Here is a 6,262-nt window from a genome sequence, read left to right on the forward strand (position 1 = left end):
AACAAGGAGGACTCGTTAAGGTACAGTGGGTGTCACATTCAACAAGGAGGACTCGTTAAGGTACAGTGGGTGTCACATTCAACAAGGAGGACTCGTTAAGGTACAGTGGGTGTCACATTCAACAAGGTTGCCGGGACCGGCTTGTTGTCCTCGTTGGATCCGACCTCTCGTTGAACGTGACTGAGGCTAAGGAAGGAGACCAGTTATTATATTACACGATGTACCAATACCAGTAATTAAAACAGTTGTTCCCCCTGATGAAGAAAATCTGAAACAGCTTCAGTGTGCGCGTGTTTGAGCTGTGTTCTGACTGTCATTTCTGAATTATTAAAGAAAAATTTCCGGAACACTTCTCGTGTGGAAACATACCCTCTCACATCTAGGCCTAGATCTACATAAAGTAAAGGCGGGAGCTTGGATTTTCTGACAAGGGGAAGAAAAGAAAATGGGAAAAAAAATGAAAGTCTCGATCTAGAGTAATCTAGACCTACCCATCCAGAGTTCATCCAGTTTCACACAGCCTGCATCGCGTTCCCACCCATCTCCCCCCCCCCCATCCCTACTGTAGATCTAGGCTAACCCTCGCCCATCCTCTTGGCTTTTTGCCCATATTAGGAGGCAGGCTAGATCTAGCGATACAATGTGTTACAATGTTTTAGGAATCGAGGATGGGCCTTGTGCTTCGCCTGAGATGGAGAGAAAAGAGAAAAACATTCGCTTTTGGGGCCACTAATTGCTTTTAATTGGTTATCAAGACCTCGTTGAAAGCGACTTCGGTTTGTTTGCAACCTCGTTGGAGCTGACGTACATTTACAAAGAGATATAGAGGAAAAATCGGGGATTAAGGATTGCCTCGTTGGAGCCGACTTCTCACTTCTTGTTGAATATGACCTCGTTGAATGTGGCACCCACTGTATTTTCAAAAGCACACATCGACGCATCAGACACACAACACTAATACAAGACAAACACAAAGGAGGGGTGAGCCTACACAACATATGGACAACAATCAAAGCTTACAGACTCAGTGCATGAAAAAGGTCATAGCGGACAAAAAACAACCACAAATAGCTCACAACTACCTCGGCATGCGCCCCAGTAAACACACACCGATAGACAACAAAACGCCACACCACTTCGGCTCCTTACTAACATTCCACAAGAACGCACTAGACCTAGATCTAGATATCTAGCCACGCTGAGACGACACGGCGAGCGAAACAAAACCACAAAACCACCCACAACACAAAAACTACATACAAGGCTCTCGTCCTCCAACAACAAGCTACATCGCTACACGAACAAATACCTCGTGAAGGAGATAATGCTCTTATCGATTTTTTCTAATCCTTTAATTTAAGAACCTTTTTATCAAATGCACCACCCCCCATCAAAAACCAACCACCTGCCGTATTCTGTTCTCTGTCACGTCGACATCGGAAGGATAGAGTAAACCATAGAGTTATCTCCTTTTAAACCTAATGTGTACATCTATGGAGTAAACAGACAAAATTATCCCCTACAAAATATGGAAGTGTAAACCAAAAATTCAAGAAACGGAGGAGCATGTCTTCTCCTCTTGTGCGTACATACGACCCATCAAACAAGCACTTACAAAAATGTTAGCTGCACCGCACAATACACCAGTAGACAAATACAAAGCAATTTTCCTCAACATGATACCGACAGTCTGAAGATAACGACACACACATACAAACTACACATCCTAGCGCTATACAGAGACACCGCATGGCAAGCCCGTCTACAAACAACCTTCAGTACCACCCACCACACACCCACCACCATCATGCACATGTACACACACAAACTTATACACACACTAACAAAACATGACCAGTGGGCAACTTTTGAACGTATGACGAGCTGAGCTGTGGATGGAGAGACAGTGTGAGTGATAGAGCGGGTGAAAGGAAGAATGTACGAGTGTATCAAGCGACAGCAACTAAACCAGACAATATCGACCCCTCTGGCCTGGTCCACAGCTCACGAACAAAAGAAATGCGGGGATCGGGCCGATCGCCCGACTCGATCGCCTCAAAAACAACGGCTCGATCGGCCGATCCCATGAAACTGAAAACAAACACGTTTGTTTTTGAGGCGATCGAGTCGGGCGATCGGCTCGATCGGCCGATCCCAGCCGTAGTGGGCGCCCCGTATTAAAGCTGGCTTTCCATATGCCCGAAAAACCGACGCGAACTTTGGGTGCGAATATACGAAATTCGGGTGCGATAAAAAAAAGAGACCTCCATCCATATACCCGAAATTCATATCCGTCATTTCTGACTGAAATCATGGCACTGGTTCAGTGAAAGCAAGCACTCTAGGTTGAAAACGAGAGAATTTTGCGGTTAGAAATCCTGTTCCTACGAAAGCAGAAATGTGGGTCAACGAGAAAGCCTTGATTTTAGGCAGTGTTTGGCCTATATTATTGCCCATGGTTTGCAGGGTGCAAGGGAATGAGTGATAATATCTTTGTGTGTGCTGGAGGTAGGGGGCGGGGTGTGAAGTGTGAAAGTCATGCTGACGGCGATGAGTCGTGGGAGAGAACACGGGAATTGACTGAGTGAGTGAAAGAGAGGGACGATTTGTGAGCCCTGAGGTGAATGGAAACTGTGTTTCTATTTTGTATACTTTGAACTTTTTCTGAATAAAGGCTGAAATAAAGCCCGAAGAATTACAAACAAGAAAAAAAAAAGGGGGGGAGGGGGGGAGGTCTTGAGAAAGGAAGCGCTAAGCGTCACCGCAAAGTTAAAAAAACCCCCAAAAGAAATCTAAAGGTCAATTAATCTAAAACAGCAAGTTGGGATAACAGGAAATCAGTCTTAGGCTACTTTTTGTGACCTTGTCCAATTCTATCATCTGGCGCTTTTGTGTTTAGTAACACCCCAAAAAAATGTACAGTATTTTGGGTTTTGAAATTAGCTGTTTGTCTTAGAGTAAACACACAGAAACATGGTTTTTATACAAATAAATAAATGAATAAATTAGTAAATAGATCTATGTTCCTTCACTCTTATAACGTTTTTTTAGTAAGTTACTCATCTAAGTGTTGCCATAGCCCAACTGGAGATGGCTGTCACAACTGGTTAGTAGTTAATTGTTTAGATCATGTTAGTCCTACATTCCTCAGCTCTTTCGAGTCTTAGGCTACTTATGTCGATACGAACTTTCCACTTTTCCCAGTTGTGGATGCATCTTTACGATATGTGTCACATCGAGGTGGAATAAGGGGCTCCTACGTTTTGGGGCATATGGAGGTATTTGTATCATCCTAAAGGTTGTTTATTGGTCTTGATTTCGAGGACAAATATATCCATTCATCTTGAATACGAGTCGACATAGTTGCGATATAAGGAGGTAGGGGTCACCTGGTTTCAATGGTAAAATCAGGGAGAAAATGGCCAGCAAAGTTTAGTGACTTACATAGCTTTTTTGTCCTTGGAAACTGAAAAATGATATTTTTGTGCTTTTAATAATTGTTTTGCAGAATAATCCACTCAGAAATGTGTTTTTAAATGGACATAAACGTTATTGCACAACGATCAGAAAAATACCAGTTTCTTTGATTTCATTTTTTCCCCACGATGCCTCACATACACATTTTTACCAACTTACATTCTTTTTATGACCCTGTATTTCTCTCACTCACTCTCTATCTCTCGTTCACACACTTGCACTACATACACACAAATATAACGCTTGCACTCCCTCTTATTTCTCTCTCTCTCTCTCTCTCTCTCTCTCTCTCTCTCTTTCCATCTCTCCATCTCTCTCTCCCTTTCCCTCCCCCACTCTCTCTCCCCCTCTCTCCCTCTCTCTCTCCCTCTCTCTCTCCCTCCCCCACTCTCTCTCTCTCTCCCTCCCCCTCTCCCCCTCTCTCTATCGTTGCAGTCCGCCCAGTATTTGTCTGCCCCCATCCTCTGTGTTTACAACTGTCACTGACCATTAATCCCCCGCGCCATTCTGAGGTACAGAGCTCATTAACACCCCATCATTTCTGCCCGCCTTGACGTATAGCCCTACGGTGAGCTGTTGACTCAAGAGACAGACATAGCAGCCAATCAGGATGAATCACCTCGTTACATTATAGTGTGTAATGCGCTTAGAGCTAACTGTTGATCGGGGGATATGCGCTATACAAATTAATGTAATGCTATTTAATATTATTAAATTATTGTTATGATAATCATGATGGTGTTTGATGAGGTTTTGTTGTTTGTTTGTTTGTTTGTTTTTGTAAGTGTTTTACGGCACTCGCAACTGCATAAGGTCATATGAGCGCGCGGGACACACTAAACTTTTTCAGTTGGTAGGAAATTTTGAATTTTGCCCGGGTGGCGGCCGAAGCCTACTCTTATCGATTTTAGACCACCAAGGGATCTTTAACGTGCACAACTTGCACACGGGACCTCCGAGATTTTTCGCCCTTGTCCGAGAAGGCTAGGTGTAGATCTTTCCTACCAGAAGATCAGGGGTGTGGCTGAAAGACAGCAGTAAGAAGAAGCCAGTGAGTAGCAGTAGAAAGGCTGCAGAAAGAATCAGGAGCCCAGAGGAGGGGGCAAAGGAGGTGAAGGGGTGATGGGCAGAAAGAGGAGACGAAAGCAGACGACAGAACATTGCTAGAGAGTAGGAAAGGAGGCGGAAGGAGACAAATTTAGAGAAGAAAATTTTTTGGTCGCTACCCGGATTCGAACCCGGGACCTTTGAATGAGAGGCGAACACCTTAACCTCTAGGCCACGAGAGCCCCCCATGAGGTTTTGATAACTTTTATTATCATACGTCAGTCTGCCATGAACCTGGGTTGTGACAGGGCTCCGAACTGAACTTGCACTTTCTGCACTACGCCTTGGCATAGTCTTGTTAGTTTTAATGAGATTTTCAAATGTCGAAGTACGACAGAGAATCACCAATGCAGTGGGACAATATGAAGATCTACTGACCACAGTGAAAAGACGAAAACTAAAATGGTATGGGCATGTCACAAGATCCACAGGACTTGCCAAAACAATCCTGCAAGGAACCGTTCAAGGAAAGAGAAAGAGAGGAAGGCAGAGAAGGAGATGGGAGGACAACATTAAAGAGTGGACAGGAAAGACGATGGGTGACAATCTGAGGAGAGCAGAGGACAAAAATAGATGGCGAGAGCTGGTTTTCCAATGCAGTGGTGCCCCAACGGCTGCCCCAACCACGGGATAGAAGAAGAAGAAGAAGAGAGTTTACGACATTTGCAACTGCATAAGGTCATATGAGCGCCAAGGGGTGGATGTCAACAGAAAAGTCCATACAGGGAATCAGGCTTACTCTACTCACCTCTCTAGCCTCAAAGGCATAAAGTCTCCTTCGACTATCAAGGCACCCCGGAAATAACAGGTCACAAGAGACATACAAAAGAAGTAGAGGAAAATGATAATAGTAAGGATGAGGAGAGAAAAAGCAGCAGTTCCCCCTATGTTGTTCCGGCACAGTATGAGCATGCCATTGATAAATCAGCCCATTTACAATTCTACTGTGCGTAAGAACATGTTACTATCCCCCCTTTGGGAATGGCCTAAAGACACTTTAGTCAGTAACACAGCCAGTGACATTGTCTACCAGTAAACTGACAGTCTCTACTGTGTTCTACTATATCACGCAACACTTTGTCCTATAATTATAATGTTATTGGGTGGTTAATGGGTGCTCTGATTTGGTTTGCTCCTTCTTTTCTATCTGATTCTGCTATCGATTTTCCGTATCTTTCCTCCTCTTTTACTCTTGTAGCATATAATCTAATCATCAGCACGTATGTTAAAACGTTTGTGGGTGGATGGTGGGTGCTCTGGTTTGGTTTCTTTCTTCTTTTCTATGTTGTTGTTGTGGTTGTTGTTGTTGTTGTTGTTGTTATAGATCCAGCGATATCTGGACTCTCGCCCTTCTGTCCAATGCCATGTATTGATAAGTGCAGGTTTGCTGCAGTTGCTGGAATGTTCCATAGAGTGTGTTGTCTATGTTAGGTCTCTGAGGGAGAAAGGTAGCTCTAATGTTATTTAGGGCTGTGCAGTGGAACAGGTTTCTCTTCTATAAAATATCTTTCTTCCCTATCCCTCCTTCTTCTGTTCATCGTAGGTTCTCTCAGGTAATAACACACAGCACTCATACTATGACATTCGGGGGGAGTCGGTGGGCATACCTGTGTGATTTGCTCCTTCTTTCCTGTCCAAAATGTATTCTTTGAATCTCCCCCCCCCCCCCCCCCCCCCC

General features: G+C 44.1%; 1 protein-coding gene across 1 annotated transcript in view; it reads right to left on the minus strand.

The window, feature by feature from the left end:
• LOC101851981 (maltase 1) overlaps nucleotides 1-1,435 on the minus strand; it is a gene marked incomplete in the record, with an annotated part of 53,657 nt that extends 52,222 nt beyond the window's left edge. Inside the window, 1 exon segment of the mRNA XM_013087316.2 lies at nucleotides 1,406-1,435.
• Nucleotides 1,436-6,262: the final 4,827 nt, after the last annotated feature.

Source organism: Aplysia californica, unplaced genomic scaffold, assembly GCF_000002075.1.
Source record: "Aplysia californica isolate F4 #8 unplaced genomic scaffold, AplCal3.0 scaffold00572, whole genome shotgun sequence".
Lineage (NCBI taxonomy): Eukaryota > Metazoa > Mollusca > Gastropoda > Aplysiida > Aplysiidae > Aplysia > Aplysia californica.